Genomic DNA, 11,285 nt, shown 5'->3' on the forward strand with positions numbered 1-11,285 from the left:
ATAGTGTAGCCTAATGCATATTAAACGCATTTAAATAGGCAAAAAAGGCGTAAATAAGTATTTCTAATTAATTTATTCGAACTGTTTATTCAAGAATATTTCTTATAAATATTTCCATATTTACTTCAAGATTATTATCTGAAAATAATTTTATTGTGTTTATTCTCTAAGTTTCCTATAAACTTGTAATTGCATTTACCATTTAAAAATGTCTTAGACGACAAAAACGATTATTAATAATGTTTAATCGGTAATGCCTACTTTTTATTGAATTCTTCTTGTTAAAAATTCTTATGATAACAATATTTACAGTTGTCGATTAAACTATAAAGTGATACAAGCTGATAAAGGATTACAAAGAACAATTTGTATAATTTTTTATTTATATATTACTTCTACTATTATGTGATCCTGAATATTTTAAAATCCTAATCTATCGGTATATTTTATAACTTTAATATTTCATTAGAAATGTTCGATAGGTATTTCTAAATAATCTGTCTTATTTAACAGTGTATTGTTATTTACGTCAATTTGAAAGAATTACATGCGAAAAAAGAAAGGAAGTTAAAGTCACAGGTCATCATAAGCATTTGGAGTGATATGTTTCTTGTAGTAGTTTGATGACAATGTAGCTTAATGCTTACTAAACGCATTTCAATTGCAAAAACGAATTGCGTATATAGTTATTCTAATTAGAAATATCTGTTTCTCTATATAAAAAGCAGACTACAATAGAATCTTCATTTTACAAACAAAGTTGTAGTTGATAGCTTCGCTCGTATAGATAAATTAACAAACATGGAATCTAGTAGAATATTGGGAGATAGTTCAGTGGTCATTTCTGGAATATCAGGTTGGATTTCCTAAAAGTGATAATATAAGTGATTTAATAGATAATTTAATGAATGGAAAAAGATTGGCGTCTCATCAGATTACACGATATCACATATAGTAAGTATAAATAAATGCAGTTAGTTGCAGAAAATAATTTTAAATATAAATAAACTTTTTTGATTCATCGATTAAATAATTATTTTTACATGACGCTAAAGTTCCAACGCGCATCGGAACGATGTCACAAATAACAAAGTTTGATAATATTTGTTTTGGAATCAATGCAAGACAAGCAGGAGATTTATTTATCCAACATCAAGACTGGCAATGGAAGTTGCGTTCGAAGTGATCACTGATGCTGAAATGAATCCTGTTGATCCACAAAGGAAACGAAAACGAATGTTTACGGAGCATTGACTTTATGCGAGTCAGATAAATGTTTCTTCTACGAGAAAAGGGCAAGGTAAATTAAATATATAAATAAATGTATATAAATATTTTCATATTTTTTTGATTTTATAGCAAGCTGGGATAGCGCATAGTGGAATTTGCTGGGATATAGTTATCAAACCTAATATCTTTTTCCATGGGTCTAATCGACTTCAGTTTCACGAGCCTAGTAATGTATATTATATTAGATAATTTTTTCGAAATATTATGTGCGATAAGATATCCATTTTTAACCTTTTAGTATCGTAATAATAAATATCATTTTGGTGAATTTTAGTACTTTTAGTAATTTATGGTTAATAAAAATATTCTAGAGCGTTAAAAATTTCTCATCCTTGTTTAGAAATAAGTTCTGAGTACATATTTGCAAGAAACTTTAAATAGACGGCTGAAGGTATGGTCATATCATCATGATACTGAAAAACTAGTGTGTGTCTGATTTTAAACTAGCGAGAATGGCCTATTGAGCCAAGACAGTTATATTCGAGAGTTCCTTATCCTGTTTCTAGAGGAACCCTATCGAGAGAAACGAACGTTCTCCAATTCCTTACCTTGTTTGCGTCATAAAAGAGTTAACGCGCCTATGAAAAACGAAAGAAAAATTATTAAAATTTGTAGCATTCACTTAGAAATAGTTATTTATGTACTAACCAGTCGGAATTATGTTCCCTTAGGACGAGAGAAGAAATAGATAGGGTTACCCTAGAAACAGGATAAGGAGACCTTTTGGATATAACTTTCCTGGCTTGATAGGCCATTTCTCTGGATTTGAAATCAGACACATACAAGTTTTTCAAATTAACGATGATATGACCATATCTTCAGCCGTCTATTTAAAGTTTCTTGCGAATATGTACTCAAACTTATTACTAAATAAGGATGAGAAATTTTTAACGCTCCAGAATATTTTTATTAACAATAAATTACTGAAAGTACCTAAAAAAACAACAAAAATGATATTTATTATTACGATACTTAAAGGTAATAATAGCTATCTTATCGCATATAATATTTCGAAAAAATTATCTAACATAATATACATTTCTAGGCTCTGGAAAATTTGAAATAAAAACCAAAGATAAAATGATTGCTTCTGGAATTATAAGCTTAACGAAAACAGAAAAGAAAGATATTCCTGAAGTCACTTTACGAGGAAAAGAGATGGAAATTTCAACCGAAAAAGAAATTTACTCGAATCTACTTTTACGTGGTTACCAATATGAGGAATCTTACAATATTATTAGCAGACCTTCTACATCGTATTGCAATGGAACGTTTAAATGTACCAGTGATTGGAGATTATTACTAGAAAGATTAATTCAAGTACATATCATCAGCAGTAGGAATAAAAAATATGTTGATACCGAGAAAGATAGAAAAACTCGTCATTGACAAGGCACAATTAACAGAAAAAATGAAGAAAAGCAATGATAAGCATTTGAAACTTAATATTAACTTATTCGTAGTTGTATAGGGCCTAAATTCCTCAATTAAGAGTTCTCTGGCAATTTCGTATATGCTATGATGTGGGAAATAAAGGGTTATGTTCAGGTGTAAAATAAAACACGTGGTTGAGCCAATAAAAGATGCGAAGCTTTATTGGCTCGTCAGGGAAAAGCCTTGCCAAACTCTGGTTGATATTTGTATAATACATTGATGAAATTCTACCACGTGGCATTGCCACGCGGGAAACTATATTTCGCGAGAAAAATTATATAATGGAATGATCTCACCTCTCGCACTCTTCACATATAGCGATCACAGCCTTAAAGGTTGTGGGACTGAATAGTCTTACGTTCACAATCGAAAAGGTTGGGATATTCCCTTTGTTGTTCCTTGTGAATCCTGAAGTCCTTTGTTCCTTGTGGCTTCTGTGATCCTTAGATGCTGAAGATGTATCGTTGTAGGCGTCCGGTGGTGGAATAGAATGAATGGTCCTTTGAACTGGCCCAGCAGGGTGCATGTATGGTGGGGGTGCAAGAGGTAGGGATGCGAGAGGTAAGGTTAGTGCTTCGTAACGAGTATCGATCTAGAATCTTATATTAATCGATAGAATCGGACGCACGCATTTTGATACATCTAGTTACCGTACAATCATTTTGGATCGTACAGTGGTTATTGTTCCTTTGCGGTCGTATGTCTACTCGCAGCATCCAAAACAAATAACCGTAATAATCTTATACTTCATATCATCAATCCATAGAAATATACAATTTATCTGCAAAAATCTAAATATCTCATGAACCTATTCACGAGCTCATCGGTTGCTCCTTTGAATTGGAGATAAAGAAATCCATTTCAAACAAAAGTTGTTACATCTCTCTCGCCGTACAAGACACCAAGACGCAAAGGTTTGTGCGTAATCGATCGAGCATGTGCGACACGGTTCGAAGAAACCTTGTAAAAATCCCAATAATATTTAACAAATTGTGTTAATCTGTAATTAATCGTTTCCGCTTTATAAAATATTTTCAACTAATATTCTTAAATTGCCAAAACAAAGTTACCAAAGGAAATGCACTCTGAAACTGAAAATAGCTATATATACATATTATTGTATAAACATACTTATGACTAAAGTTGACAAAAGTATTAAAAATCAAAATCTTTTTTGTCTCTTATAATCTTGCATGTTAAATTAAAAGAGCACTACTCTTTAATCTTTTAATTTTTTTAATTCCTTAAATTCTGTATCGCATAAATAAAAATTAAAATATATATTAAGTAACATCATAAGAGAATTTTGGATCTAAAAAGAAAAAATTTGGAATTTTATTTCTTTATAATTAAAGAATAAAAATTAAAATAATATTATATAATTTTTTCAATTATACCTCGATAATCTATTATTTATAACTGTTTTATTAATGGTACTAATTTTATCGCTATTCTTTAACTTTTTAGTACTAACACTTAAAAATATGAAATACTAAACAATTGATTAAAACAAAAATCATTGGAATGCAAGAAGGATAGACTTATTTGTTTTTTTAAACGAACACAATACAGTTTCTACGCCAAATATGCTCGTAAATAAAACTTGTTATAATATAAAAATACATGTGTCTATAATCATCTATTTAAATATAGTGTCTATAAATTCTGCCGCAAAAAATAACGTTATGTTACTAAGAGAATAAATCAAGAAACTATTTAAACTATATTGATTTTTTTTTTCGTAGCATTGCGATGAAGTTTAAAAAATGTGTAAACGTAATAGCATGCCCAGGAATTACAATAATTGGGATCCAATTTAAAGAAATAATATTTGTGCCCATAATTATGAAAGTAGTCTAGGTCAAAATTAATAAAAAATGAGTTTATCAGTTATTACGCACTACATTATGATAAAGTCAATAAATTCAATGTTATTTTTGTGATATTATCGAAAATGAATCATTAGATAATGTTTGTTATTTTAATAATGTATAGAATTCGTATAGTGTTCAAGTATAAATCTTTAAATATCTCGAAACAAGAGATATATGACTTAAACCAGTTTCATAATTATGGGCACATTTAAAAACCGTAATTGGAAAATTTTGACGGATGAACTTCGATTTTTTCAAATTATCAATACATCAAAGATGGATATTGACGACCGATTAGACGCTGTACTTGGATTTATTTCAACAAATATTAGAATTAATAGTAGCAAACCGATATTGATAACGAATGAGTCGAAAAAGGAAAATGAGAATATTTCTGAGTATCTCGAGAGTACCATACAAAGGACGAAGAAAAACTTTAATGTAAAATTAATTGCTAGAGAGTTGCTTTACCAGTCATTAAATGAGAATTTTATTTTGACGATTATAAATAACGCGCATTATATCGACGTAAGAAAATTTATCAGTAATTTCGATAAAGAAACATTTTTATTCACAATCATTGAAACAGAATAGGAATATAACATGATTTCTGCATTGACAAGTGTAGGATTAAACGTCGTCCTACGAATAAAAATTGCTTTTGTCGTACAGCTCTACTTTTACATAAAGAAAGAAATTTATGAAAAACGGTTGTCGTTAATACAAAGACAGAAGAAAACTGTTTAGATCGGTTACAAGTCTTTTTACGAGACTCGAAATATGACATTGTGATATTTGTGGTTAACACTATTATCGATAATGATATATTTGAGATACTTCGAGATATAAAACGAGAACCGGGGTATAAAACTTCAAATTTTTAATTTACAAGATGCAAAAGCACCAAAATTCTCACTTCAAAATTAATTCTATGAATCACAAGTAAAACTTAATCTTCGTGAAAACGTCTTAGCGCCAAATGGGGAATGGGGCACAGACAGATGGATGCCATTGCCAGTGAAGCTCACTTCTTCTTTTCGTAAGAAAGCAAAAATTAATAAACCAATTTCTTTAGAATGGACGGAAGACCTACCATTGTCTAGAAGAAAAAATGAAAGTGTCGAAAAAGTAGAGTTTGCAGCATTCGACTTGAATGTTTACGAGTACTATTTAAATAGTGACGTCAGCTTAGAATCACAAATATTTCTTACAGAATATTCAGGAAGAGATTGTTATGATAGACACTCACAAGCAAAATAGAACGAACACTCAATATTTGAAAAGTAACTGAAAAGTTTATTACTTATTATTATAAATGTATAATTACAATTAATTAAGACTAAATACACGGACTCTATTATTAAATTCACTCTCGCAGCACACTGCCTTTTCTAAAATTCAAACGATGCCTGGCATCCAACGAAAGTATTACTTTTCTTTTTTGAATCTTCAATCTCTTCTGCGGAGCGCAGCTCCCAAGAGAACGTTGAACGTACACGCGACTCTCACGCCATCTAATCCATCGCACACGCACATACAACTAAGCTTACATACTAAATCTTTTATATTATTATTTTAGTCTCTAACATTCGGCCATTCTATGTTTGTTTGGTCTCCAAACATCTTACATCTTTTCTTTTGTATTAGGAAAGAAAAGAAATTTACAATGTTACGCTTCGTACAATAATCGCTGAAAAAAAAGAAAAATATTCTTAAACTGGGTATTCTTTCAAATACTCGGGTTTACGTCGATTTCGTACAGGCCGCTCATTCACATTCTTTTCAATTTCGTTAGTAGTAACAGGATTCTCTACTTCCATCGATAAATTGTCTACATCAGGAATTATACTTTTATTTTCATTTCTTAATTCTAAATTATCATTATAGTTTGAATCGGATTGTATTTCGCTATCGCCTCGTTTTCAGAGTTTTCGGAATCGTCACTTTCATAGCCTCGCCAAATTCTCAATTGACTCACATTCGCTGTTGTTATATACCCACGATCTCCTGATTCATTCAGTTTCTTAACCCTATATGTATCGCTCGGTCCAACTTCTACAATAACTAAAGGTCCACTAAAGACATTTTGGAGTTTCGTAGATTCTCCAGTAGATATAGGATTTCGCTTCATGTAAACAATATCGCCTACCTTATAATTAATATTCTTCAATCGATTTTTATCATGGTAACTTTTATACTTTTGTTGTTCTAACTCAATATTTTTGCGAATTTTAGACTGAATCTCGTTAAGTTGAATATAATCTTCGCAATTCTCTGTTAATACTCTAAGATTTCTTTCATTAAAACATGGTAAATAACCAAATAACGCTTTGAACGGTTCCTTCCCAGTTGCTGCACTAACTGTTCCATTAATATCGCGTTCGACCTTTTTAATATTTTTATCCCAATCAAGGTGTTCAGCGATCCTTAAAGACGGTACTAAGGTTTGGTTCATTCTCTCTATTAATCCATTGGCTTGTGGATGCCTACTTGAGTTAAGAGTATGTTTAATGCCGTGTGTCAAGCAAAACTCTTGAAACAAATGGGAGGTAAAAGATGTTCCCCTGTCGGATACAATTCGCACAGGTGCTCCGAGTCTATCAACCAATTCTTCCATTTTTCTTACTGTTATAAGGCCTGTTACATTTTTCACTGGCTCGAAAACAACGAATTTTGTCAAATTATCAATTATTCCTAAAATAAATTTATTTCCTCTTGGAGTAGTCGGAAAGGGTCCAACGTGGTCGACATGAATAATTTCAAACGGTCTCTTTCCTGGTGGAATCGGGTGTAATTCACCTTCTCCTGGTCCAACTTTACGCTTCGATAAGATACATTCCAGACAATTTTTAATATGCATTCTTACGTATCGTCTTAACCGAGGAAAATAATAATATTGTTCAATACGTTTTACCGTTTTTGTAATCCCGAAATGACTGTTTAAATCGTGATATTTGATAACTAAATATTTTCGCATAGCTTTCGGTATTACGAACAATTCAACTGCCTTATCATCTCTTACTACTTTCTTAAATAATAAACCGTCTCGTAAAACTAAATCTTTTACAACATTATTTTCTAATCGAGTTCTTTCTTTTTCAGGTTTTCTTAATATATTTATTAGTGCTAAAATAGATTGATCGGATCGTTGAAATACGAGAATTTCATCTTCTTTCGTTTTTATTTCTTTAATAACATTTATGCGATGTTCGGATTCAACTTCTACAACGGGCGCCCTTGATAACGCATCAACGTGCTGCATCAACTCGCCTCACTTATGTTTTATCTCTAAATCAAATTCGGATATCTCTCCCATCCATCGTAAAATTTGTGCATTTTTAGTCTTCCAAGCATTTAGATAAACAAGACTCTGACAATCAGTTACTACCGTAAATTTTAACCCGATAAGAAAAGTTCGTAAACGCGACAAAGACCAAGCTATCGCCATAAGCTCCAATCGACTCGAATGATACTTCGATTCAACTTCAGTTGTACACCTGCTTACCGCGTAAACTAGCTTTAAGAGTTCTCCGTCAAAATCAGCTTGTAATAACATTCCTGCAATTCCAATAGAAGAAGCATCTGTATGGAGTTCCGTCTTATGCGCATTAGCATTATATAGTTTCAAAATCGGTCGAGATACAAGTAAAGATTTAATTTTTAAAAATGCTGTCTCCTGATCAGCAGTCCATTCAAAGTCAGCATCATTCTTTAATAAGACTGTTAGAGGTTTCGCGACTTCTGCAAATTTCGGTATGAAACGTCGAAAGAAACTAGCTAAACCTACAAATCGTCTTATTTCATGTTTGTCGCGCGGTGTGGGAAATTGTTCGATCGCTACGATTTTCCGATCACCTGGTTTTAGTTCACCTCTCCCGAAAATAAAACCTAAGTATTCCATACACAATAAACCAAATTTACATTTCTTCAAATTCAACGTCAAACCCGCTCTCTTTAAACATTCTAATACAAATTCAAGATTTTTCATTAATTGATCCCAAGTAGTTGCATGAATAAAGGCATCGTCAAAGAAGTTAAAAGCAATCCTTTTTCTCTTTGCCGGTCTCAAGGCTATTTCCATTAAATTAGAATAATACATAGGAGCACACGTCAACCCTAACATTGCTCTTTCAAACTGCCCGGTAGTGGTCTCTGTAATAAACGCAGTTAACTCTTTCGCTTTCTCCGTAAGGGGCATCTGCAAATAACCAAGATAAAGATCTAAGGCTATAAATATCGAGCTTCAGAAATTTCTTGTAATAACTCATCAAGGTTTGGGATTGGAAAATGTACGCGTTTTGTAATTTGATTAACTTTCCTATAGTCTATTACCATTCTAGCTAAACCGTCTTTCTTTCGTACGACGAATGCAGGGCTCGCCTGTTTAGAATTTGTCTCCGTAACAATTCCTACTCGCTTATACTCGTCAATCAAATTTTCTAAATCGTGTCTATCCTTAGCATTTAATCTATAAGGTCTTGAACAAATAGGCTTATCATCAACGACCTCAATATCCATAGTTACTAAATCAGTTTTTCCAATTTCATCCAATCCCTTAGCTATACAAATTCTATAAGTATTCAATAAATCTAATAATTTTTGTTTTTGTTCAGTCGTCATGCTAGGATCTGTTATAATTTCTTCCGATTTAATTGGTTCATATCTAGGTTTTAGTTCAGGTGCCGAGGTTATCGATAATACTGATTCGCCAATTTTCTCATTTATCTTAATATTTTTCATCTTACTTGAATCATTTACAATCAGTACTTCTAATTCATGTGTATCAGCTTGAACTCTTACAAACCTAATCGTTCCTGGATCTACATTTACATTATCTAAGGAACGCATCTTAAACGTTGCCGCTTCCTGTATTTCATTTACATTAACAACAGAGAATTTAAGTTCATTTCCGTAACGAGTATGGTGTTATGGCCGAAATTCCTCAACTAAGAGTCCTCTGGCAATTTGTTTATGCTATGAAGTGGAGAATAAAGGGTTAGGTTAAAGTGTAAAATAAAACACGTGATTGAGCCAACCAAAGAAACAATGCCTTTTTTATTGGCTCGTCAGGGAAAAGCCTTGCGGCATAAAAACCCTGGATGATACTTGATTATACAATAAGAATGCACCACGTGGTGTTACCACGAGGGAAAATACCGTCGATGTGAAATATATATATATTGGAAAGATCTCACCTCTCGCACTCCGCAAATATAGCGATCACAACCTTAAGGATTGTGATGTTGAATGGGCTCACTTTCACGAGTCTCGAAGATTAGGATATTCTCTTCGTTGTCTTTTGTGAATTCTTAAAGCCTCTATAATCTCTCAAGATGTGTAGTCGTAGGCGTCCGGTGAAGAATAGAAAGAATGCCCCTTTGTACTGGCCCAGCAGGACGTACGTACTAGGGCTATGAGAAGTGGGGATGTGAGAGGTGGGGGTAGCTAGAGAAACGCTTCGATAGTCACTACTAGTTGATCGATGCTCGCAATGAGTATCGATCTAGAATCCCAATCGATGGAAGCGGACGCGCGCAATTTCGAATACCGCTAATCACCGTATGATCCTTTTGGATCGTACATATGGGTTATATCGGACGCTTCGGTAAATGGTTGTCCTATAATTATATCTTCTTTCTGAGCTGTGTCAGGTACAATTCTCAATGTAGTATTGCGCGGTTTCAAATTATCTAACTGAATTGGTACAATAACAACACAAGGTGATTCTACTCTCTGACCTCCAAAACCTTCTAAACTAGAACGAACATTGTTTACTTTAAAACCAGCACATAAAACAGCAGTCGCTCGAATCGTACATACTGTAGCTCCCATATCTATAAGCGCTGTAAAACTCTTAGAATCTACTTTTATTTCGCGAATGAATTTACTTCCTACGTCAGAATTATTTGCTTCACTTAGTACATTAACCACATTTGACTTATTAAGAGAAAACGAGTTGCAATATGTCCGGGACGTTTACAAAGAAAACAAGTGATTTCGCGTTTCGGTTTAGTACACGCACGAGAAATATGCCCGATATCTCCGCAATTATAACACTTTACCGATTTTTCTCGACCTTCAAGTGTAGACGCACTCATAGTTGCAGTTGCAGTTCTGCTAGCCCGAACCTGGCTTTTGGCGCCATCTTCCGTCGTAGCTCTTGTAGTTCTTGTAGTCGGAGCGCTTCCCGCGCTTTCTGCTTTCAAATTCTTATTTTTATTAATATCCCTTTGGTTAGGATTGTGGCGTCTCGCACTAGCGCCGTGTCGACACCTCTCGGCCAACAGCGCGCAGCTGTAGCAGCGCGCGCAGGAAACGTGCTGACATCTCTCGGCCGACAGCACTAACTTACGCAAGCACCTCGTATCGCGATTCCGCAGGGGCATCCGAGTGGCCTGACCACGCCCTTTTGGCTGGCCAGAGACGAAGAGTGACCACTGCGACCGTTGCTCTCCCCACTTCCGGATGCCTGGATCGCCGTGGCGGTACACACGCAGGAAGAACCACTTCACTTCTACTTCGTCTGTCGCACCGTCCGGTCGCATTTCTTCTCATCGCGCTCTTGTGTCTCTCCTGTGTACAAGCATTATCTTCTGTACGTGACCACGTGGCACGCCACGCCGACAAATAAAATATCGTCCTATGGGATCAAAGATATAAACGAAAATTTCTTTCCTCCACACGGAG

The 11,285-nt window shown here is 33.9% G+C and overlaps 1 long non-coding RNA gene across 1 annotated transcript; it reads left to right on the forward strand.

Moving 5' to 3' along the window:
- The first annotated feature begins 969 nt into the window (after positions 1-969).
- LOC149033039 (uncharacterized) lies at positions 970-4,618 on the forward strand. Its single transcript, XR_016176079.1, has 2 exons — positions 970-1,456; positions 2,336-4,618. It is a non-coding gene; the product is annotated as an uncharacterized LOC149033039 (long non-coding RNA).
- Positions 4,619-11,285: the final 6,667 nt, after the last annotated feature.

The sequence above is a fragment of the Polistes dominula genome, unplaced genomic scaffold (genome assembly GCF_049000335.1).
Source record: "Polistes dominula isolate Pdom_NZ unplaced genomic scaffold, Pdom_raw_medaka contig_284, whole genome shotgun sequence".
NCBI classification, from domain to species: domain Eukaryota; kingdom Metazoa; phylum Arthropoda; class Insecta; order Hymenoptera; family Vespidae; genus Polistes; species Polistes dominula.